The 25,603-nt window shown below is 47.3% G+C and overlaps 1 protein-coding gene across 6 annotated transcripts in view; it reads right to left on the bottom strand.

Moving 5' to 3' along the window:
- The window catches only part of EPB41 (erythrocyte membrane protein band 4.1), a 90,871-nt gene that overhangs the window by 56,074 nt on the left and 9,194 nt on the right, over positions 1–25,603 (bottom strand). Inside the window, exon 1 of one of the 6 annotated variants that reach the window (XM_014258607.2) lies at positions 25,020–25,036. The exons of 3 other annotated variants lie outside the window; for them this stretch is intronic. The gene's annotated coding sequence lies outside the window, so the exon portion shown is untranslated. Of the gene's footprint in view, positions 1–4,683; positions 4,751–16,135; positions 16,272–25,019; positions 25,037–25,603 lie in introns of those variants that run through there. 2 more of the 6 variants (XM_088067559.1, XM_088067561.1) reach the window with 2 other exon arrangements.

Here is a 25,603-nt window from a genome sequence, read left to right as displayed (position 1 = left end):
AGAGGAAATCCATTCCCACCACAAACCTCAAGCTGTAAACTCCCAGTATCACAGAAAGAACCCAACCTTCAACAGCTTAAAACTCACAAGACCAGGCAGCTTGGTTTTAGAGCACACTAAGAGCTAATTGAGGTCCCCCATCAAAAGCAGCAGAGCCCACTCCAAGCTGGCTGCAGCTCCCCCAAGGCACGTAGCACTGGGCAATGCAAACTGGGATGCTGCTGACCTTGCCTCAAGACTCGGAACAGCAAAGCATCTTCTGTGGGCACTGTGCACAGGAGGGAGGCGAGGAGACACCTCCTCCAGAAAGCTCCCCTGTTTTTTTTCCTCCTCCTTAAAAAAATACTGCAGATGATGGTTAAACTCTGCACCACTTCCAGAAAAAAAACAAACATGGGGACGATCCTACTGCACATCTGCAGGTTCCTGTCTATGCCCAAGGAGAGCAGACAAAAATCCAAAACCTGGGTGTAAGCATGTTCCCAACAGACCTGGTCCAAAGACAACAAGCAGAAAACCAGTCACTCAGCTGTTCCCCCAAATACTCAGAGCCAGGAGTCAGAAGCTGTTTGTAAAGCCTCAAGGCACCAAATCTGTTTGATTGGGACAAGCCCCAGTGCCACCAGGGCCCCAGAAGAATGCTGCCCCAATGACCACAACACCAGAAAAAACACCGCATGTCCCAGGAACATGCTTGGACACCTCATACCACCTCCAAAGGGATGGTTCTCTTCCCAGTTTTCCTGCTCGTGATGCTCAGTCACCACAAAGTCATCCTTGACCCTGGGGTGGCTCCACAAGCCAGGTAGCAAAGGAGAAGATGTTTCCTGGAAAATCATGGCAGATTTTGCAATACCTCCCACGCAGAGGATGCTCTCTTGAATCCCTCATGGGATCCTGCATCACAGGGCAGGAAACACCCACCCAGAGCAAGAAAAAGCAACGGGATATCAGTGTTTGGATTAATGAGACATCCTCGTTGGCAGTCCCCATCCCGTAACAAAGTCATTCTCCTCTTAGCAAGGCTAGGGTGAAGCCCTCAGTGAGCACAGCTTCCCAGTATTTCCATTGCACAATGTTCTTTGTCCTCTATTTGCGCTATTTGGCCTGCTTCATGCGTGCAAAAAGCACCTCAGGGATGCCTGGAGGTTCTGCCCTGTGTCCTCGCACACATCTCGCTTCTGCTTCTACACAAGAAAATCCCACAGCACCACCCAGAACATCCAGAGTTGGGGATGGGTACCAAGATGGTGGCAGACACCAGGACACCAAAGTAACATGGGGTAACACAACCCTCACCTTCCCAAGGCTGCACCCCAGCATAGCTGGCGGGAATGAAAATCCTCCCATCCCCAGCAGGAACAGGAACCAAACAAGGGTAATGTGAAGCAGCAGTTAAAATACCATCATACGCAGTCAGCTATGGGCATGCAGCAGAGCAGCTAAGTCCTGTCACCTCCCAGAGCTGCTCCTTTTGTGAGTCAACAGACTGCAGCAGAACCCCTCCTGCCCCCACAAGACTCGGCCTCCAGCCGTTTCCTCCAATCTGTTTTTTCCATCCAGCAGTGAAATCAGGCAGCTTTAGTTTTTAATCCCCTTAATTAGGGGTGTGCAGCAGTCTTCATTCCTTAATTACATCCATTGACACATCTGATGCAACACATTTACAAACAACCATTTTCACTGAAGATGGCTTTGAATCAAAATTGCTGTCGAATTCCCACACTGGCTGTGCACTGTCACCAACAGGGAGAAGACACAACATTGCGTTCTGGATGCTTTAACAAGACACACAGCTTGGAAATGCTATTTTCATTAAATAATCACCTGTTCCTTTGGCAGGATTCAGGTGACTCCAGAGCAGAGAAACCACTGGCAGTCTGAGGCTTCATAATGGGAGCGCAGCTCTCAGAATTTTACAGCATAAAAGTGATCATTCCAGGCAATCCTCTCAATACTAACCCAGGGGATGAAGGGATGGCATTTCAGTGCCTATCCCGATGATTTTGGTCCATCACCATTCAGTAGCTCAGTTAAAGGCAGACAATGGGGATGCTCCATTTCAGCTGCTCAGCTGTCAGGAATCCCTTTGATCCTCTGGGAGAGCAAACACCCAGTGAGCACTTTATCACTCCCACTTCTGCTGCATAACCAAAATAATGACGCTGACACTTTCTGCCTGCCCACAGAGCCATGGCAGCATTATCCCACAGGGAGCCTGTGCTCACTCCTGCTTTGAATTACTGCCCCAGATCCCACCCTGATGCAATAATGGCTCACTAGGGCACAGCAGCTGAGCTCCAGCCGGCAGCCTGGCCTATAAGCAGTAGGAAATAGTGAACAGGATATTAAACACCATCATGGGGGGAAGGGAGAGCACTGATTTAAAGAAAGGGATGGAAGATAAGATGGTATTGTGAGGGTTTTTTCACCATTGGAGACCCAAGTAAGGATCCATGCTGGTTTCCACAGCACCCTCTGCTCAGCTCCGGCATCAGACCAGGGTCGCTGCAATTATTTGCATGGAGGAAACGTACACAAACATCGCTTTCTTCAGAATACAGAAAGGAAAAGGAAGTTGTGTTCACCCTCAGTACAGCAGGGAGTGGTCAGAAATACACTTTGCACCCACATTCAAGGGCTGTTTGCTCAAACTTTTGGTTGCCGCCCTCCTTTCTGCGCTGGATGGGTCGGTGTGGGAGGCTGTGTGGGTTGTGATTTCAATGAACAAACACCAGCATGGCCATGTTCCACCGGCTCTCAAGAGGTATTTTCTACCTCTTCAACAGCTACCTTTGCCACCCAGCGCACCACAGCAGGGTTAGTGCTGAGTATCACACTGGTGCTCCTAGACCGCCCTTGTGTTTCTGAACAGAACAGCAGCACCTTCCCCTCCAGCCACACTTAATCCTGCTGATCCAAACACTGCTCCACCCAGGAGCTCCATGGACAGCATGCACTGAAAGGATCTCTCCTATCCTCCTGCCTGGCTGCACCAGACCTGCCCTTTCTTCCATCACCCCTCTTTCTTCCACCATCCCCTGATTCCATCCAACCTTCTCTCCACTTCCAGGGGCTGCCCAGGACCCCCTTGCTCACCAACTCACATTTTTCTCCCTCTCATCAGTTCTTTCCATTTTATCCTATATTACATGCCACACTGGGAGAAGTTTAATGTCCCTGAGGGCATTAAAGGGAACCTGGGCAGGTATAGTCAGGTGGGCATGTGCACTGGGGAAACAGGGGCAGCACTTGGAAGTTGAAAACCAGCTTTCTCCACTCCCACTGGTACCAGTGCAACCTGCCACGGCACAGCTGGCCACGAACCAGCTGAGAAGACAACAGTAAACAGCTTCCAACTGTTTTAACGCTGCAATATTTTTAAATAAATAAAGAGCCAATAAAGACAAAGTATTCTCTTTAGTAGGGATAAAGCACATGCAGAAAACAATAGCTGGTTTAAATTTCTCCCTATTAAAATAAATTGTACATGTGGCTAGTGATGTTTTCTGGATAAGCTACTGGCCTTATATACGCAATTTAGCATTCCACTGATACTTATTTTATGAGTTAGGTGTCAAAATAATCCTTATTCTATTCAAAGCGTGTACACACACAAGCCCCCAACAATATAACGGTTCTTTGGGAGAAGCTTCCCTGATTTTTCCCTTTTTTATATTTAAATTCTAGTTGTGCAATTGCTTCATGCACAGCAGAAGCCACACTGAGCCCAAGAGTGCTTCATCCACCTGAAAGCCCCACAGATTCACAGAAACTCAGCACAGCTCGGTATTTATCAAGCATCAAAATCAACAGCAAATTAAGAATAAACCGTATTATTCTCAGTATTTTTGACCCAAAATCAATTGGTCTTTCCCAGTACTGAGGACTAAATGGAGAGCCCCAGCTAAAACTATGCTGCTAAAGGGCTGCAAGTCTCACAGTCACAATTCCGGACAAGTGAGCCACTCTTTTCACTGTGCTGATGACAGCAGGAGCAACAAAACAATATTGCCCAAATCCACATTCATGCAGCACAAGGGAATAAAATGCCACACAAATCCTCTTTTCTGCAGACTCTGGTGATATCATTGTTTGGGTTAAAACTGCCATGAGAAGACCCTTCAAACGAGGCCAGGGTGAAAGAGCGGAGAGAGCAAAAAGCATTGGTGAGCTCACCCAGGTGCCCCAGCCAAGTGGCTCCAGCCAAACCCACTCCATATATTTCAGATATATAAATAAATATATTCTTAAACCACCTCCTTCGCACTTTCTTCAGGTTCTCTTTCTATACACACAATCTGAAGGTAAATAGTCACCTGCTCTTCTCTAAGATGAAAAAAATGAACATACAAATGAGGTCTGAGCAGGCTGAGCTAGCTGGGAGGCACCTCCTTGCCAGTGTAAGCTGTGAGTAGAGCAATACGGAAAATAAAGGTAAAGAAATGGAAGCCCTTGCAGTGGCAAGAAGTGTAGCTTCAGAGTAAAAACCGAAAGCAAGAAAGAAACAAATGTAATGAGCTGGTCTCTGGTTAGGACACTGGTGCACAGCCTGAGCTCACTCCAGCTCCCCAGCTAAACAAGCTGCAAAAACTCTTTAGAAATTATCTAGAACTTCATAACACAAACATTTAATTCCCTTATTCCTAAAGGTGGGAGATGTTTAAAAAGTATCTGCCTTACCAGGCTGTGTCCCCTGTTCAGCACCCAGGGAAGGAGAAGAGGACCTGCCCCACCCTGCTCCACAGGCTTCGGTTCGCTGCCTTTGCTTTGAAGCGCCTGCGTTGAGCACGGACCTCGCTGGCGTCACTGCCAGGTGGATTTGCCATTTCCCAGGTGTTTTACCTGCTGACACTACGACTGCAAGCCTGTTTGTTTTATTAAACTGTGCTCCTACTCTTAAGCTACCATCCAATTACTGCTCCCAATTACTCGGGGCTCAAGAACCAACATTAATTACAGAGTACCCTGCAAAGGAGGCTGCTGCCGGCTGAACTGCACAGAGCTGGAGCATCCAGAACCTCTCCTCTGGGAGAAGAAACAGATTCCTCATCTCAGTGGTGGATTAACAGTCCTGAGCATGAAGGGCAGATTTGGTGAAACAGATGATGAGCATCATAACCTCAGTGCCCAGACTTCAGCAGCCATTTGGATTCCTCAAGTATCCACAGCAATAAATATCCATTTTCCCCTACGGGATTCAACAAAATCAGTTCAAGCCTGGGCATGTTAACCCAGAAGTCTCCGGGATTAAGGGCACACACCAATAACAGCAGCCAGTGCTGTATAAATGATGAGTTTTAAGTGCCTTTGGCAAAGCACTCAAAACCAGGAGACCCCAAACTCTATGGAAGAAATGCCTGAATACCGTAGCCCTTCAAGCACAGTTCTTTATAGCAAGAACTGAGCTGTTCAGGCACTAACAACAGACCTGGGAGGTTAAGATGTGTGCACAGCCCAGGAACACAGGAGTACAGTGTGAGCGTTTGGGAAGGGCACAGAACGCCCATTTGCCTTCATACAGTGGCCTCTGCAGACAGCAGCATAACAAGTTATTTTGCAACTCACATTGCTCAGATTGAATAATCCCCTGCAAGATATCCTTCTGCTGGATTTGGAGAAGGATCCCATAAACTCTGGCCTCTTTTTTTTCTTTCTACAAATAGATCTCTATTGCACAATGAACTGATGCAGTGCCACTTGCATGAAAGAGCGATATGCCAGATGAAAACAGCACTTCATGATTATCCACTTATTTTTTAATTGATCATTAGATAATTTTTTTCTCAAAAATGTGCTTCTCCTTGGATAGTTCAGTGCACTTTCAAAGTGTTTTACCAACAGCACTGCAGAACTCGGTCTTGACAACAGCAGTGCTAGCAGCACTGTCTAGCAGCAGTGCTAGACTTCTAAATACAAGAGTAAGATTAAAAAGGTGAATAACTCTGTGCTTCACTTCTGCTCCCAGACCTTGCCAAACACAGCTTTTAAGATCCATGTTGTAGCACTGGAGCAAGGAGCACTATGGTGGCTTGAACTGCTCATAGCAGGGACATGCCTGCATGGGGACACAGGGAACACGTCCCACATGTGGGACAGCGTCAGTCGAGTACTGTGGAGCAGCAGAACATGCTTCTATAACACACAACGTATTTCATATTAAGAGCAGCAATTAAATCAATTAGTGGTCATCCAGCGAGCTGCTACTTTACAGAAGTCCATTTTAAGCAGCAAAACCACCTTCCAGCACGGTTTAGAGTAAGAAGGTGCCACACAAGCATACACATGCTCATGCCACTGGGAAACCGGGAATGGCTGCATAGGCTCCTGCGGCAGGTGGCTTATATCAAACACTTCATTAGTAGCATCTGGGTGGGTCTCAGATTCCAAATGAAACACACACACATCCCCATTTACAGTGTTTCAACCCAAAAAAGCCAGTCCTCCAACTAAAATGCAAGCACCACATCCATTTTTCTCCATGGTAAGTGCAGATCACATATATGATCACTGCAAAAGCCAGAAGGGACTGTGCTGGGTACCACACAAGCAAATTACTTGTGTAACAAATTATCAGCTTAAAAAAATCAAGTATCTGCACTTGCTCCAAGCTGAATTTTTTTCCAATTTGCATTTTTTTTTCCAATTTGCGTTTTAAAAATATATAATTCACAGCTTGGCTCAGCAAAGACATTTTTGGTTTTTTTAAACACAGCAACAAATTTCAAGCCTGTTTCCCAAAGCACCATCAAAGAGCTCATCAATACCAAGAAGTCTGGATCTTGTGTCTGGGAATCAACTCTTAAAATTAATTTTTCACAAAGCCTGTTTTCTTATTTTTGAGAAACTTGCCCCATCCTGAGCTCTAGAGACTCATCCCCAGATGTCTCTGACTTGCAGCACCTGAACTGACTGTATCCATGAAACACCTTGCAACTTGGCAAAACTACAGTCCATGGGTGGGAAAGCAGGCAAGGAGATTAACTCAGAAAAACAGAAAAACTGCAAGTTCCCCAGTCACTGTTTCTTCTTGAGATGTGGAACTGAGCAACTGCTGGGGTTGCCTGACATAGGGATGTTGAGATGATGCTCAGTCTCATGAGGTGCAGCCGGCTGCGCGTCTGCCCTGTTTTCCTAAATCCCAAATGCTCTTGCTCCAATAGCGAAGCTCTTACAATGCTTTACAGCAGAGAGGCTTATGCTTTTCTCTCTCTACTTGTTTTTTGTTTTAAAGAAATGTCTCAAAATATTTTCTCAGGGAGTGTTTCTGCTGAAGGGAATTGGGGAAAACACAAGCAGACACTTGAGGTAGACAGGAACCTCCCACTCACAAACCTGTTTCAGAAGTGCACGGCTGCAGCTCGTTATGTTCTCTCCCCCCAAGTCTAGAAAATTTATTAGAACAAGTGTTCTAGTAAGAAACAAAATGTTCTTCATCAATCCTATAGTATTTTTCTAGTAGTAAAGCTGAAGTGCTATGAAAATTACAATTAATCACATCTCAGCTTCAGTATAACTCATCACTCCTTGGTTTTCTGCCACAGTCAGAAGTTTCAGAAGGTTAACCCGTTTCCAAAACAAGCAGGATCTATCAGCAAATTTTCAGCTGACTTTGTACTTAATACATCAAAAGGGCAGAGTTCTTTGTTTCATTACATTTGTGTTTTCAAAGTCCAGGCAGGATGTGGTACCTCTGCACAGCAAAACCAGGGCTGAGCGCTTTTAGCATCTGCTCCTACCACAGATGTGATTTACAACTGTTTATGCTGAGAAATCATGAGAAACTATTAATGTATAACCGCTTCCCCCAGCAGCATCAGCCCAGAAAACACAGCCAACCCTCCAACCAGGTCAGCACCTCACTAAGACACCAATGAGCTCCTTGCACACCTTCCACGCTCCTGAACCTGTGTGTGACGGAGCTGCGGGCACGGGGCGCTGGCACCTCTCCTTCATTTGTGTCTGCAGAGAACCTTATCACTGGCACAGATGCAGCTGTGCATCTATCTCAAAAGAAGGAGAAAAAAGTTTAATTCCACTGTATTTGCATATGCTGTGTATAATATAATTGCCCGATTGCCAGCCTTTGCAGTGATTAGCACCATGCAGATCAAACCCACCAGTGCAATAATCAAGCAATGCCTCATGCTGGAGAGTCCAGCTCAATTATAAAAAGAAATAAACCTGCAAGAAAATCATCACAGTTAAATACGAAATTTCTCTGTAATTGCAAGCCTCCTTGCTTTGTGAATTCATCCCTAATGTCCATTATCTACTCCCATTCCTGCCTCCAGAGGCAGGCAGGCAAGTAACACTAACAGATACAGTTTCCTCGAGCACTCCCACTTGATTCATCATGCAACTCTGACTCTTTTTTTAATAAACCACGTCTTTGCAAAAGGACTATCACCATACATCATCATCAGGGTAGATGAAGAGAGTCAATCATAATTTTTAAATAAACCAAGAGCAACAGCTGCAAAACATGAAGCCACTAACACTGTTCATGCCACTGATGGCTTCCCCACTGGCATCTGATGGGTGTTTGCCAGTGGAAGACCACCTGAACCAAGAAGAGGAATGTTTTCTGCATTGGTACCCAAAACTGAGGGGATGGCAGACACTCAAAACACTGTGCTTCAGAACAAAACAAAAAAAAAACTTGCTTCAGTGTGTAAACAGAGGAAAAAATGTTATTTTTTGAGACAAACGTGCTTGAACACCATGAGTCCCTTGGGCTCTCGTTATCAAGGGGATGAAGCATCCCAAACCTCTCTGAAGAGATGGGCAGGAATGGGGTCCTGCACTGGGATGGGAACAACAGCTGCTCTGACCTCATCTACCAACCCTAGCTTTATGCCACCATTTCCTGGAGGAGTCAAAGAAAGAGTAGAGACAGGTGGGAGCAAACAAACTGCCACTGCCACCTATAAACAAAGGAAACATTTATTTGAAGGCAGCATCTAGGTAGACCTGCTGGAAATAACAAAAGCAGCAGTTACAACAAGAAGAAAAATCCCCTCCAGAGGTCTGAAGAAACTATGGCACTCACTAGAAGCAGTATCAGAGGAATTTAGCACATGGCCATTTTCCTCCACTATCACCAGCATACCCTTCCCATGTTGATGCAGTTGTTCCCACTGCAGATAAACTCCCTTCTCCAGGGCCATCCTGACAATTTTGAATTTTTCAGAAAGCCCTGAAGAATTAAGCCAGCTCATCTGTGTGAATCAGCAAACTCACATGTCTGCAAGACCCCTTTTCCATCATGCTTCAACACCTGCACATGAAAATCCATGGAAAAGCAATATATATGTACCCTACATTCTTCCCCTTCCAAAACAGTTTCTTCTACTAACTGTTGCCCCTCTTCGAGAAAGTGTGGGGGTCCTTAAACCCTTTTGACTAAAAATACATATAAATAGCTAAAAACTCGCATTTTCTCTGCACCTGAACTCTTCTCCAGGCCCCAAAAGCTTCCAGCTTTTCCTCGATGAATGCTATTCCCGCAGCTGGACCAGGCAGCCCACACTGAGTTTATCACGTTGCTACTTCATGTGCGCATTCACCAAGACTCTCACGAGCTTCTCACCACACACACTCAACTTTCAAGTTGGCAGTTGGAGATAAAAAAGCAGCGATATCAGCATCAGCCACCGGCACCAATCCCAGGAGGAATGGAGGCTCATGTGAGCAGTGCTGGTGCTTCCCAGGAGGAGGGACACCAGGGAAGTGCTTGGTACTCATCCACCTGGTTTCTCCCTGCTCAAATTGTAATACATGCTATAAGGTTCCTAAAAAGGGTGTTTTCTTGCATGGAATAGGACCCCTTCCTCCTACAAGCTATAGGGGTCTGCCTCCTGTCTGTGTAAGGGTATGTTTACATGATAAATGGCCTTTACTGCCTTTATACACTTACACACATTCATGCAGGAAGATAATTAAGTGATTTCTTTTGACTTCAGACCAACAACCACCCCCACAACTTAAACACACAATTTCCATCTTGCCTGTCAATTCACTGCCAACCAACAGTTGTAAACCAGGTATTCAGGCCAGAAAACTTTGGCCTAATGCTGGATTTCAAGATTTTTCAGAACAAATGAGCAGCTGAGTTTTCATAGTACATGAAGGACAGAAGGACTGCTTTGCACCAGGAGGATGACAGCTCACCACTGCTCTTCTCCAAGTGGCTGTGTCCCTGGAGGGTCCCATTGGCTTGTGTCTGACGTACATGTCAAGGTGACACTGCCCAGGATATGTGTCTTTGCCAACAGGACTGTAACACTACACACACAGAATCCAGTAAAGGACACACCAGCAGTTTTTGTTTGGGGATTTAAGGAAGTTTTTTGTCAGTCTGCAAAATGTCACCCTGAGGTGCCTCTGCACCAACTAAAATTAGCATTTTCCCATAAAGACCCAGGGCATCCTGCTCTTCTGTGGCCCCCATGTTAAGAGGGGAAATCAGGGATATACATTTAGGTAAGATACCAGGAGAAGATTTCTTCACCCAGAGGGTGGTGGGGCACTGACCAGACTCCCCTGGGAATGGTCAGAGCGCCGAGGCTGCCAGAGTTCCAGGAGTGTTTGGACAACGGACAACCCTCTCAAGGACACACAGGGTAGGATTGTTGGGGTATCCCGTGCAGGGCCAGGAGCTGGACACAATGATCCTTGTGGGTCCTGTCAAATTCAGGAGATTTTGACACTGGTTATAGGACCCTCTTATCCACTGGTTCAGGAACTGGAAGGCAGCATGCAAGGCAGGGCTGCAGGAGGAAAAATATTTGCTGCCTAGGGCAGCTGAAGCTGGACCTGAAAGATTTTTATCCTTCCATGAACCAGCCCCTGGGCAATGACAAACAACTCTTAAAACTCCCCAGGAATGGTTACCAACTGCACGTTTCTCATTTCCCAAGTGCCTGTCTCAAGGCACCGCAGGCAGCTCACAGAGGCAGAAACGGGGGCTGGACTATAAAATGTTCCATCGTGCTCCATGTCAATGGGATAAAACCAAACCACCCTTCAAGCTGTCCTGGAGCATCCAGACCATCTCATGAGTGAATTGAAAAGACCAGCTCATGCCTTTGATTCATTTGTACACAGGCATTGCAGATGAATTCGGGTGGGAATTATTAATCCTGTCTTTGGAGCAGAGTTTGAATAGCAGAGAATAAATACAGCCTGGAGCCCTGGACACAGAGATGGGACCGTCCCCACTTACACCCTGCTTGCTCTCATATTCAGTGATACACAGACCCTAGGGAAAAGTCCCTATGGAATCATGCTCCAAGGCCACACCAGCACAGGAAGAAGATGCTGTGGGACCAGCAGCAGCACACGCCATCTTCCATCTCTAAGGGTTTGGCTCTGCAATTCTACTATAAAGCTGCATGAGCAGCTTAGTTATTTATTTAACTAAAAGCTTTTAATTATCTCTCTCACACACACATTCTGTGGGGCGGGGAAGGAGTGGAATAATCAGCCTACAACCAGTGACCGGAGGGTTCAAAGGAATTGTGGTTTTCATAGAAATAGCTAACTAGCCCAATTCTTCTTCCAGTGCTTTCAAAGTGTACTCCTATCCCCAGGCTCCAGCCACGGCGTGCTTTGCTGTGGTTACATCTCGGGCTGAGCTGATCACTGTAAGAACAACTCAATTTTGACAGAGCAAAGGATCCTCCACAGGTCTGGGCTCCAGGTTTCCTGAGGCAGCCACGGAGGGTTATTCCATGGTGTGACCCTGTCTGAAAGCGATGGCACTCACCTTCACGAGCAGATGGACTGGGCTGCTCCCCAAAAATACCCATGTGGGACAGAAGCAGCCAACACTGTGGCCATGGCCACGCAACCAGGCAGCCATGGAGCTCTCCCACTGCCTGCAATAGGAAATGCTCCCCTGAACCGCTCATCTTCCTACATCTTTTATGCTCTGAGTTGAGATCAGGAGATACAAAATTCTCAGTCCCTTCCAAAAGCACCAGAGTTCGAGTGCTGTGAGACTTTATAAATTATAAATTACAAAGCACTGCTGTCGACATTTGCTCCAAGCACAACAGCAAAAGCAAGCTGGGATGGGAATTTGCTTAAAAATCCCAAATCAGAAATGCAGCAAGGTCCAGAGCAGCATGCCCTGGAAGAGTACAATTGCTTGAACACAACCCCCAAGCCCACACAATTTCCCTCTCCGTGGAACTGCTTCATTTAAAAAAAAACAAAAACAAAAAGAAAACGGAGAGAGAGAGAGAGAAAGATTTAGTCCATCTACACAATCTACATGGACAAATTAAAAACACTGGCTTTTAATACATGATGTGAGTGGCATTACACAAGCAAAAATTCACATAAACAAAACAAGTGTAAACAACCGAGTGAACGTAAAGAAACTAATAATATTAATCTGGATTAAGTACAAGCCATAAACATTCCTACCTAATCCATCCAATGGACAAAGATAAATCCCTGCTACACTGCATCCTACAGCTCTTTGCAATTTAAGTACTGATCAAAACAGTAGTAGATAAGACATATAAAGGGAAATCTTTATGCATCGTTGCCTGCTTAATCTACACAAGATTACAGCAAAGGACAAGTACCAAGAAAGCAGAATAATCACTGCAAAAGATCCCCAGGCCCAGAATGCAATTTCTACTCCTGATGCAAAGCTTTATATTGAACCTCCCCAGAAAAATACATGAAGCAACAAACACAGCTCCAAGCCTAAACAACCCGAGTATCTTCTACTCCCTAATGCTCTAAGAAAATTGCACAGAAGTTAGAGGGAAGCCAATAGATCTGCAGTGAAGTTTAAAAGTACAAAATAAGGTTTATGATAGGAAATTATTTGCATCCGTAGGGCTGCTACAGGGACCCTCACACTGTTCTAATAAAGCCCTTAGATTCATCAGTTTATTCCCAGGAATGTAAAAGCAGCTCCAGCAAGTTCAGACACCCACCCAGTGTGGCACACCAGTACAGCTCAGCTCTACCTCCCCCCTGCAGCCCCATCCACAACAGCCTCCATCCACAGAGGGGTGGGAGCAGGGACCCCTGGCCTGGGGAGAGCCCAGAGCTTTCCCACCCAGCACGGACACAAGATCTCTGAGCACCACTAATTTCTAGGGCTTCTTCCAAGAAATTGGTGAAATACAGCAGTAAGAGGCTGAAGAAAAATCCAGCTGGCAGTGACACGGGTATTGTCACGGTTCCCACAAATGAAGAGGCTCCCAGCACAAACCCCTCATTTGGGGACACAAGGAAAGACATTTGAGGAGAAACTCCTAGTCAGATGCTGTGGATACTCAGCCAACACTTCCACTGAACATCTAAGGATGAAGAGCCTGAGGTTCACCTGCTGACACCAAAAATCCAAGATTCCTTTGAGATGCCAAATAACTGCTGGTAAAAAACCTAGTACAGAGTCACTGCCTTCCATCAGCAACCCTTCTGTACACACAACTTATCCCAGCACATTATATGCCATATCCACAACATCATCATCATCCACCTATCAATGTATCAAAGCACATGGAGCATCCCAACATCGCTGCATACCCCAGCAGAGCAGCACTTTAATCTCTAATGAATGAATTTGTGGAGGTGGTTGCTCACTAGATAAGCCATATCCTCACCAGCCTATGTCCCATCCATTCAAATATCTGCTCAACAAGCAGTAAACAGGACAGTAGGAAAGATGCTGTTTTACCGATTTCCAAAAATCAAATGCTATCGAATGAAAAAACACCATGGATGCTCATGCAGATCGCACAGGCACTTGGCAGGGAGATACTGGAGCCAGGAGCTGTAGGTTTGGAGCATCATTGCCTGAAGCACTTGTAGGCTTTAGAAACATAAAATGTTTGGAAACAGGCCGAGAGGAGTCCTTATTCCTCAGGATTGCTGCTTTCCCATGAAAAGCTTCGCTTCTGGTAAGATTATTTGTTTGAACTTGCAATTGTGAGACCAGATGAAAACACAGGCAATTCCTGTTCTCGTCATCTAAATTGATACAGGAAATAATGAATGTTTATAATAGGAAAAAAAAAATCATCCTTCTCTCCGTTTCATAAGGTTCTAATTGAGTTTTCAAAGTAAGGAGCACACACTGTCTTTATCCTGATATTTACCTTCCCCAGCAGATTATGTTTGTCCATAGGAATCCTGGAAAATCCTCACCTTCTTTATTAAGGCCTTGACAGGAGAGATATGCAAAGGACCCCACTGCCTTTTAAATCCCTCCCAATATTCAAAATTGCCCCACAAGTGCAACTGAAGATGCAAGATGATGCAAAATGTAAACATCAAGAGTATCAGCATCACTGACATGCAACACAATGCTACAGGAAAACCTTCAATTCATTAAATATGGCTGGACCAATCATTAAAAAAGAAAAACAACCTACTTTGGATCTCCACAAAGCAACCTCTGAAGCAAAGGGAGCAAGCAGATCCTGGGGCAGCGACACGAGAGTTAGCTAACTGTGAAAGGAATTGCTCTCCACAGCATCACAGCAGTACCAGCAGCCAGGGCAGGCGCTCCACATCCCTCATCCAGACCCAACATACTCTGCCCCACGAGACCTTACAGGGATCATTTTTACACATCTCAACTGTGAATAAGAATCACTAATCCAAAGACCCTCCCTCCAGATCTAGCAAACCAAGACAAGCAAAATCCAGTGTGTTTGAAAAGCCTTCAAATCCGGAGTGGAAAGAGCAAGGTAAGGCAGAAATGGAATTTATGGTACTGTTCAAAATCAAGATTTTCATGGAATAGTTTGAATTGGAAGGCACCTGTTTTGCTTTGCTTCTCCAGTATCTTCATTAAATTAACACACAGAATTAAAACTGAAGCAGCATAGCACCTACCCCAGAATTTGGACAATCTCTAAGAAATTTTCTCTTTACCACCAAACATGCAATTCTTGAATTACCATTTACACAGCCACAGAGGGAAGAGCTGCCAGACCCTGTCCAAAACCAGCTTCCCCAAACCAGTGCACAAAGGGTGAACAAGTTCCTTTTCCCCAAAAAACAAGGAAGTGAGGACTTGGGGCAATTGCAGCTGCAGCACTCAGAGGTGGACAAGGTGGATTTTAATTAATTCCAGACCTTCTGGAACAATTTTCATTATAAACGATGCTTCACTGGAGATAGGAAATAACAAATACGCCTCGGTGGAAAATCCGGTAAGAGCATCACCTCCCAGTGGGCCAAGGTGTTTTCCTGAGCTACAATTCAGGGGAACGCAGGATGCACGGACAGGAAAGAGCCCTTGCCTGACTGATGCCAGACCACAACATCCACATTGGTCCCACGGGTGGGTGAGCAGGCATCGGCCTGTGGAGCACTTCCCCAGCAGCCATTCCCCGCCATGTCTCCTTTCTCCTGCTCCTCCTCCTGCACAAAGGGCTCCGGGCAGAGCTGGGGACCCCAGGGCAGCCCGTCCCAGCCAAAGGGGACCCTGGGTGCCAGCTCTGAGCTGCGTGTCCCCAGCCCGCTATCCCCACCTCTCACCTCCTACAGGATCTGTCTCGGGGTGAGCCTCGGCCCTTGGACTTTCAGCACTCCATGTCACACACAGCCCCACGGAGCGCTCACACACACACACACACTGTGCACACGCAGCTGCACTGGATCCGGTCAGTGCAAATACGCGCTGTGCACACACACGCACAGTACACATACACACGGTGCACACACAAACACCACGCACGCTCGCCTCGTGTGCACAGACACCCTGTGTACACACACGCACGGCTTGCACACGCCCTGCGCATGCATGCAGCGCTCACACGCAGAACTCACAGCAGTCACACCACACAGCCCCGATACAAACTACACACGCGGGGTGCTCGTGCACACCACGCGTGCACACTCCGGCACCCGACGCGCACGCACAGGCACACCGACCGCACACGCTGGCCGTGCAGCTGCACCTTGCGCAGATGAGCACACGCACTCACACACAGAGCACAGCCACACACGCGCGCACACACGTGCCCACCCACAGAGACCGCGAGCACGCACCGATCCGATCCGATCCGCGGACACAGCCACACGGACACGGACCCGCCGCGCAAAGGCCGCGCGCACTCCCCCGCGCCGCGCACACGCTCCCGCGCGCGCTTACCCGGCCGCCCCCGCGCGCAGCGCCCGCCGGCCTCACGGCGGGCCCCGCAGAGCCCCGGCTGTGGTGCGGCACCCGGGGCCGCGCCGTCCCCAGCCAGCCGCTCGCCCTCCGCTCCTCTCCCCTCCGCGCCGCTGCCGCCCGCCGCTCTGCCCCCCCGACCCCGCCTCCTCCCCCCACAACACTGTAGTAAGTTGTCATTGGCCGAGGGCGAGGGGCGGGACGCCAGCGCCGCCTCGCCATTGGCTGCGGGGAACCCGCGGCCGGCGGCGCGGGCGGGGGAGCGGGCGCCCCCTCCTGGCTCCCCCCGTGCCGTTCCCTCACGTTTCCCTCCCGCGGGCGGCCCGGAGGCAGCGCCCGGAGCGCCTTCCTGAGCCCGCCGCAACACCCCGCAGCGAGAGGCTGAACTAGCGGAATTACCGCCTGCTCTTGCCAGCACCGCGCCCCTCCCCGCTAAGGTGATGGTGGCGGGGGGGCGATAATTTGGCGCCGCACGGCCGCGGTAGGAAGGGGCAGGAAGGGTCCTGCCCGCCGGTACCGCGGGCGGCAGCACCGCTCCCCCTCCCTCCGTGACCTAGATTTTAAATACCGTTCGCTGCCTCCCAGAGAAAGTCGTGGCTCAGCTCTGAAGGGAAACACGGGGTGAAGAAGCAAGGAGGAGTGTATGAAGAAAAGCAGGGGGGGCGTTGGGGTTTTCTTTTTACTGTTACTATATTCTTCATCTTTTTAATCATAAGGCCATTCGTAATCAAACTGGTACTGCCTCAGTCTGTGGCAAGCCAAAGAAGCGATAATTGAGGTGGCGAGCGTTTGGTCAACAAGAAACCCCTCCAGGAGCCCACCCTGCCCCTGCTCTGGAATCCCGCACCTCCAGCACGGACTGGATTTTCCTCGCTTACAGCCAAACTAGAATAACAAATCAGTTATTTTTGTCAAGCAGAGCTGCCCATCTCTCCCTGCTACGTACATCAGAGCAAAACACAATGCCCAGTGCCCCTTGAGCACTTCCAAAGGCTCCAGCAAGGGTGCTGCCAGCCTGCCCAGCTCAGGAACCAAATCCCCCTTATATATTTGCAAAGTTCCAAACTACACCTGACACCAAGGCATCTCTGTTTGTCTCCCAAAGGGAATTGAGGTCTCAGGCACATTATTCTGCTTGGTTTAAGAGCAACCACCCCGCTTCTTCATCAGCGGGTAACAGCCGAGGCTGATGCACACCCTGGCTGGGATGGGTCCCATCACCATGCTGAGCCCTCACTGGTACTGACCTAGCATGCGAGTGGCCCTTGCTGAGGGCATTTGTGCTGTATAGGGGCCAAAAATACCCAGAGTTTTAGAAAAATTAACCTGTTTCTCACAACTATGTACCCCTTCTCCTTTATGCATCTATGATGCTCAGCTCTGCCAAGAACGGGCAGCTCCCCTTTCTCAGTGTTGAGACCACTTGCATAAAAGTTAATGAGAGGGAAGACAGATATTTTTGCCTTAAATCTGAACTACTTGGTGATTTCCTTAGACTTAGATAAGCACATCTGATTAAAAAAAGACAGGCTGGGAAAGGTCTGGCGGCTCTACATTAGGGACAGGTAGCTCCTTTGAAACATGCCCTGTAGCTCTGGCTTCAGTCCCCAGATTTTAAATTAATAATTTAATACATTTTAATAGCCCAGGCAGTGCATGGAGGGTGCTGACCCACCACAACTGCTGCCTTTGCTACTGCTCACCCACGGGTGGGCTTAAAACACTGACAGAAGAGAAATACCAGTCCAACAGGCTTTGAGGAAAAAACCACGGAGCAAAGAAACCACAATTTTTGGTTGGCAACAGCTTCTTGAAACTAAAAAAAACAAGCAAACAAACCCACACTGCTCCATTGTACACCACACACAGCAGATTACGTGGAAGAGAGACCCAGGCAACAAAAACTACACATCAAAGCAGCGATTTAACACTACACAGCGCATCATCCACTGCACTCAGATCACCAGATGATCCCCAACTCCATCTGCCAGCAGCTAAGAACAGAGAGCAGCAGCTCCTGCATTCTGTGTTCCCAGGTGAAGCATTTAGCCACAGGGAGCACTAGTGCAAGCTGCCGACATGCTGTGCAGGAGGCCAAAGATTGCTGTCACCCCTTCAGAACCCAAACAAATGACTGAGAGCTTGACCGGCTTCAAGGCTAAAGGAAGAGAAACTAAAAAGTTGACTTTTCAGATACAAAACAAAGCACTTGGTCTATGCTGTGAGAACCTGAAAAATGTTCTTCTGGGGCATGGGGACCTGAGCCTATACCAAAGCAATTTTTTACAGGGAGCAGAAAATATGTGGGAAAAAAGAAAAAAAAAGAAACCCAAAACTACCACTCTTGTGCACGTGGAAATACACCCATCACCACCACACTTCAGCTGGAAGTCACTGGCTTAGCTTCTAACTTTTTCCTTTTTACATAGCCCTGAACTGACCTCTGAAATCCCATAGGAAGTAATGGAAATTTCTTAAATTCTTCACTATAAGAACACTTTTCCCTGTGCCAAGCCTGGATTGCAACTATTTAAAGAACAATCCCAGTTACAGCTGGTTTAAGTCATGTTATGGGGGTCATTTAGAGACTAAGAATTATTTTAATAAGTCAGGATTTCTCGGTATTCGCCTGCTGGATATGGGAATAAGGACAGGAATTATATTCACTTTAGGCATGTGTTTGGGATCTCTATGGTTGATCCTCACAAGGTGAAAGGCCACTGGGAGTGCTCAGATCCTCATGGCTTCGGTCAGTGCAAACCAACTGGGTCATGGAGGACAATGCCAAACCCTGCCCTCTGCCTGGGTAACGTGCAGGCAGCTCAGCAGGACACACTGCAGCATCCTAGGAACATCCAGACAGCAGATTAAATCCAGCTCAAGTTCTTCACAGAACAGATCTTTGTAAGGTGATCCAGCATTCTGCAGGCCCCACAGGATACACTCCTGGTAGGATTTGTTGTAAAACTGGGCTCCCAGTTTACACCAGTGCTGGGGAACACTGCCCAGAGCATGACTGGCACAACAATAAAGGGCAGAGAGCTCTTCTCTTTGCCCTGAGGAGCTTCTCCAGTGAGGAATTCCCAATCTAAACAAAGCATTGTGCATCACACTGGTGCTGTGCTCCCTCCCCCAGAGCAAGCAGGATATAAAGTGAAATGCTCAGGATTACACCAAGTTCTGGGAAAACAAAAAAATTAAGCTGGTCAGATGAATCCTTTATCCATCCTGCTCTAAATGAGCTGTATTAGGCACATGTATGTGAACACACAACAGCACACTCTGTTTCTGTGCCACACTCACACACTTTGCTAAACAAGTGACAGCCTCCATCGCAGCAGCAGCCATTTCACAAGAGCAAACAAGGTGGGAGGAGAGCAGGTGGCTCAGTTTTGCCAGCTCCTGGCCCTCTGCCCTTGGCTTCTCTTCCAGCTTTGCTGTCACCATCAGCAGTGCTGATTTGGCCATGAGCAGAAGACAAGAATGAGGAGGAAAGAAAACTTCCCTTTGACTTCTCAAGCTTTGTGTTCCTGTAAACTGGTGATCTAGAATTAATATATTCCAGGTAAATGACTCACCTGGAAGGAAAGGATGCTTCAACTAACACTGCATTTCTCCCCTGCCCACCCCTCTCTCCAGCATAGAATTCACTGCTGAAAAAGCCTCTGACAGGCTGAACTGCAAACTCAATGAATTTTCACTGAAGTCTAGAACACTCTGCACTGCTTTTCTACAACTCATGCTGTGCACAGTGAAGGCAACCTGGAACATCTACATTCATCTAGTTCTGTATAAACTATTTAACCAGCGATTAAATCTAGTCCAGCCCATCATAACACTCCCCAAAACTAACCACGGATTCATTGCTGAGATAGTTATTAAAGAGCCAAGGAGCACCCTCATAGCTAAAGAGACTGAGTGATTTAGGTATTGGAATCACATGTGGCATCAGGGCAGTCCACCTCCAATTTTGCTAAAGTAGACAAGCTCCAAGTAAAAAGAGGAATAAAACAGAAGAGGAGCTTTAGTTCTCTCCAGGATGTGTGCCAGTGCAGGAAAGAACAGCTCCTGGAGAGTCAGCTTTGTTTAAACTTAGGGCTTAGAGTCAGTGCATAAAGTACATTTCTGCCAAGATGCACCATTGAAGATTAGAGCTCATTTGCAGCCTGCAAGATCGAGTGTGAATGGTTCTGCATTGACAGAGGAATACTTTTCCTCTCAAGTATGAGTAGGAAGTATTAAACACATGAGTGGCTGTACTGAAAGGATCTAGAAAGAGCTTAACAAAACCTGGACAATAGATTACAGGTGATGCTGTGAATACAAGCAGTGCAGACTCAGGAAAAGGCAGTCAGTGTGGCACGAGTGTGGTCTCCAGAAACAAGCCAAGACACTGACCGAACCATGGAAAGAACCATCACAGGAGCTTCAGACTGTCCCACAGCACACTCACCTCCACCACCTTGAGAGTTCACCCTCCTTCCAAGCATTTACCAGCATTTCATTTCCCAGCAGCCTCAGTAAAAAACTAAAACCAGAGGAGTGTGCTCACAGACAGCACTTGACTCCCTACCCCTCTTTAAGGTAATGCTGCTGGGAACTCCTGTGTTTGGGCAGCAGGAAGAAGTTCAAGCCCTTACGTCACCCTCCTAAGCCAAACAGGACCAGCCAGCCCGGCAGGAGAAGCAGCTGTCCCTTCAGCAGGGGACAAGCTCAGCTATGCAGTCTTTCTTGAAATGCACCCAAAAATAACAGTGAGTGCCACCTAGAGACCAGAGCTCCAGCCGGGAGGCAGCCAAGCTGCACTACAAACAAAAGATGTCAGGAGCTGATTTACTCCTTGCATGGATGAGGAGTCAAACTGTAGCCAAGAGAGGCTCTGGCTTCTTTAAATAACACCAGGTAGGTGTGTTTTCGACTGCAGCTTCTCCCCGGAAAGGCATCAATTCAATGAAAGAGATTTGACTCCATACTGTTATGCTCTTGTTGGGCAAAGAGCACCCCTTGGCTTCGAAATGCTTAGAGCTCTTTGGCTTGGGGAAGGACAGTTTCAAGATGAGGATTTATTTAGGACTAGTGCGTACCTAGCAGCAAGTTTGAGGCAGATACTTGGCCAAGAGAGTTCCAGTCTGCACTAACATATCTCATGTAATCCAAAGGCCAGGCAGCAAATTCACACAAGCCATGAACCCAACCCAGCACTAGTCAACAGACAGCAATTTGTGACTGAGGGCTAGACCTCTGCATCAGTGAGGGACACCTGGCAAAACCTAACACTTATTTAAATTAAACTTTATCTGTGGAGAACAAATACAACTGCTAGACATTACTTTTTCACAAATAAGAGCCAAAGCTCTGCACCACCTTGTTCAGCGCTGCATCCCCTGCCTGACACGTCCTTGGACCTCACAGGGTTTGCTCTAAACTACATAACTGGATCAGATCTGCCACTCTGAGTCCTGCCTACGGATGTTCCCAAAACCTAAGAGAGCATAGCCAAAGTCTGCCCAGAGGCATTTCTTTCTGCAGGTGCACAATGATTAACTGGTGCACATTTCTATATCACAAATTAAAAAGACCTCAGCTTGCTTGAAATGCAGTATATTAACCTCTGAAACTGACAGCCATGGATACCAGCTTCAAAAAGGTTAATATCCATACGACAGGATCCCAAAGGATAGTATCCCACTGCTGCCAGATTTTCTGGAGCTCAAAATAAGGTATTTTGAGGCGTTTTTAAGGTAGTAACTTTTCATGCTTATTTTATTAAGGCAACCCAAAGTGGTTCACATTTATAGACAGAATCCAAGAAACTGATGAGGGCGAGGGGGATAAGGTTGCCAAGGAAAGCTGTAAGCATGGATGGAGAGACAGGGAGTACACTGTCATTGTCACAGTTAATTGCCAAGAGTCTGAAAAGGTTTGTTACTAAAATAAATAACAACTCTGTTAGTTCAGGACATTCTGCAGGTCCACTGAGGCCGCACAGTAACAGTGCACACAGTAAATCTCTGGAGCAGGAGATGCAACAGCAGCTTGCATTTGCCAATCTCACCCTGCACTCACTGCAGGCTGCGTCAGAAAAGCTAATAATCATTAAGCTGCCATCTTTTATTTCTAATTATTTGTCTCCACAGCAGGGTTTCTCCAACCATCAAGCAAAAGGGAAGCAAGTCTCAAAGGCCTAACTGTTTTGAAGTGGGCTCACAGCTGCCAGGCATGAATGGCTCTCCAAGAACAGTAGCAACTGCTCTGCACAGCCCATGGAGTTGGGAGGGAAAGCATCTCTGTTTAGGCTGGTTTTCAGGTCAACTAAAACAGCTTTTCTTATGCAACAGAAAGCTCACTTGCTTTGGAGTTTTTGCTTCATTTAATTAGATGGTAATTCAGAGCACAGCGCTGCTATTCTGAACGCCACAATGGGAACTGTTTTCACTGCTTTACAAAGCAACAAAGTGAAAACACTGAGCTAAGCTGGCCCTAGAACTTGACACCACGTAGGAGACTGATGGTCTCCTCTGACGGGGTGGGACAAGTGAAAGAGATACCCTGCTGCCACATTTCCATAGAAATCATGGAATCATTTAGGTCGGAAAAGCCCTTCAGGATCAAAGAGTCTAACCATTAACCCACCAATGTCAAGCCCATCACTAACCCATGCCCCTAAGTCACACATCTACATGGATTTTAAACGGTGACTCCATCACTGCCGGGGCAGCCTGTGCCAGTGCTTGATGACCTTTTCCATTAAGTTTTTCCCTATTAACCAACTTAAACCTCCCCTGGCACAGCTTGAGGCCATTTCCTCTCATCCAGCCCCTTGTTCCCTGACCTCCCTCCCCAGCTGTCCCCTCCTGTCAGGGAGTTGTGCAGAATCAGAAGGTCTCCCCTGAGCCTCCCTTTCTCCAGGGTGAGCTGCCCCAGCTCCCCCAGTTGCTCCTACTGCTCCAGCCCCTTCTCCAGCTCTGTTCCTTTCCCTGGACACGCTCCAGCCTCTCAATGTCTTACTTGTTGTGAGGGACCCAAAACTGATCCCAAGATTTGAGGTTTGACCAATACAGGGGGACTGCCCTGGTCCTGCTGGCCACACTAGTGCAGTTACAGGCCACATGTCATTTGCCTTCTTGCCTACCCGGGCTCATGTTCAGGCACTGTCAACCAACAGGAGAGGTTAAAGAAGAAAATCTCACTAAAAGGTGCTGGAAACCTCATTTGTTCTTCCTCTTTGGGTTATGTGTAAACAAGGACTAAGGGGAGACCAAAATTCACAACACAACAAGCTGTTCAAGAGCTCTGCAAAGCAGTGCCCTTCCCCAGGTCACCTGTGAATTCTGGGATAGAAAGAAACAACATATATTGATAAAGAGAATAGCACATGGCTTCCAGCATCACAAGTGCCACCGTATGGAAAGACAGATCCCAAACGCAGCCCACGAACGCCGCACTTACCGACACAGACACAGCCCTAAGCAATTTTTCAGCAATGACCTCACCTTGGATTTCTTGACAGGCTTTAAATAATGGCAACATATGTGAATATCACCTAGAAGGTCAAGAGCAAAACCCTCAACAGAGGCTCCTCTTGCATTTTCAGCATTTTTCCCTTACAGTTTCTGCCCCGCAGCTACTCCCAGCTTCCCTCCATGGAAGCTGCTGGTGTGTTAGTTTCAGGACTGATGCCCAACACTTACCAGGTTAGGAGAGGAGATTATCTTACTAAAACTCCTATGCATTTTATGTTTACATAGGAGATAAGCTACGGTTAAAGATGGAGAGGCAATCTGAGCCTGCTGTTTTCTGTGCTGGGTGAGGGTCAGGGCTGTCCCTGAGCCAGTGAAATTGTACCACACCCCCTTTATCTTTGCTATCCCTAACAAAGTACCACATGGCTTTCTTGTTTGCTGACAAAGACTGACACAAATTATTCAGCAAGCAGCAAATTTCATGTCATATCAGGATCAAAACCTCCAAAGCCTGTAACAAGCAGGACCACCAAAATACAGTTATCTTCCCTCTGTTCAATACATAGAAGAAAACAGGAAAAAGTAACATGGAGACTGCTCTGGGGAGAGCAAACCAGGGATTGTCCAGGTTATCAGTGTTTCCCAAGGGAAAAATTCACCCTTGACCAGAGACTTGTCATAAAGAGCCAGATGGGTGACTGTCCTGAGGATCTGCTCAAGCACTGAGCAGGAAGACTCTCTGGCAAAAGACCTGCTCCAGGCTACCCTGGCACAGCTGCAGCTGCTGTGCTGGTACAGCTTTGCCTCTCACTAACCCATTCCAACCATCATGCAAGTGAGCACTTGCACACTGCTTCACATCCAAACTCACAGGAGCTTCTTGCTGTACCTTCCACATGGAGGAGTTTTATTCTGCATTCAAATGGCTGCTGGGTATTTGGTGGGGCTGGAGCTCAGCACCTCTGACCAAGGCAGGTTTTCTAGTTAATTAATGATCCTGCTTTTGGAGATTTGGTAGCAAAGCTCATTCAGATCAGGAGGCAGCTGCTCATCTTCCAAATATAGTACTCATTTCTGAGTAAGAACAACAGGTTTATGCTTGGATTTGATTCATCTCTCCTGCCCCGCCATGAGGCATTGTATAATTATGTCAAGTTTAAGAGTAAAGCAATCTGTTCCCATCACCTTCCTCTGCTTTCCCTTCACGTCTTTCATCAATGACTGGCAGCACATGGAATACTCAGGTGTGGAGCACAGCTGCTTTAAATGTGCTCAGCCCTTTCCCTTTCTGGGAGAGGAGAGGGTGTTACTAGGGAAGGGGAGTGATGGAGAGGAGAAGGGAAAGCTTAGCAGGAGGATAGCTTGATTTAAAAAAAGGGAAAAAAAAGTAAATTTAAACTTACTGAAGTTTCCAGAGAACACAACCTCGATGCAAAGGCTCCACTGCATCCAGAGAAACAGCTTCACCAAGCAGATCCCTTCCTTCCCTCCACCCTGAGAACACACTTTGTCCTCAGAGGCTTTAATATACAAACACCACCTCACAGCCAAGCTTATGGCACACACCAAACCTCTGCAGGGAAACATCAGAATCCACCCCATCAGGGCAATTTTTCCCCCAAGCAAAGCAGGCTCTCCATGAACACAAATTGAAAACATCAGTGCCTGATGCTCTTCTCCAAGCTCAACACGCATTTCCTCTCCTCTCCTGCCAGAACGGCCTCAGGCTCCTCTCCGTGCCCTGCAAAGCCCAAACACCCACGGTTTGCAAAGGGCAAGGTGGCCCAGTGCCATCAGAGAGCCCCTTTCACAACCACAGCACTGACTTGCCACCAACAGATGTCAGGAGACGTCCAGGGGAGAACAGGAAGAATAGTTTTCCATTCACAAAAATATTTTCCCTTCCATTTGCTCACTTGCTAGCACTTGAGTGTGTTTTTATCCCCAGGTCAGTGCTCCACAGCCTAGGCTGGTAGGAAAAACTTCT

Source organism: Pseudopodoces humilis, chromosome 27, assembly GCF_049639895.1.
Source record: "Pseudopodoces humilis isolate 2021_Gansu_Grassland_sample_001 chromosome 27, ASM4963989v1, whole genome shotgun sequence".
In the NCBI taxonomy this organism is placed as follows: Eukaryota; Metazoa; Chordata; class Aves; order Passeriformes; family Paridae; genus Pseudopodoces; species Pseudopodoces humilis.
This window is presented reverse-complemented; position numbering and strand designations above follow the sequence as displayed.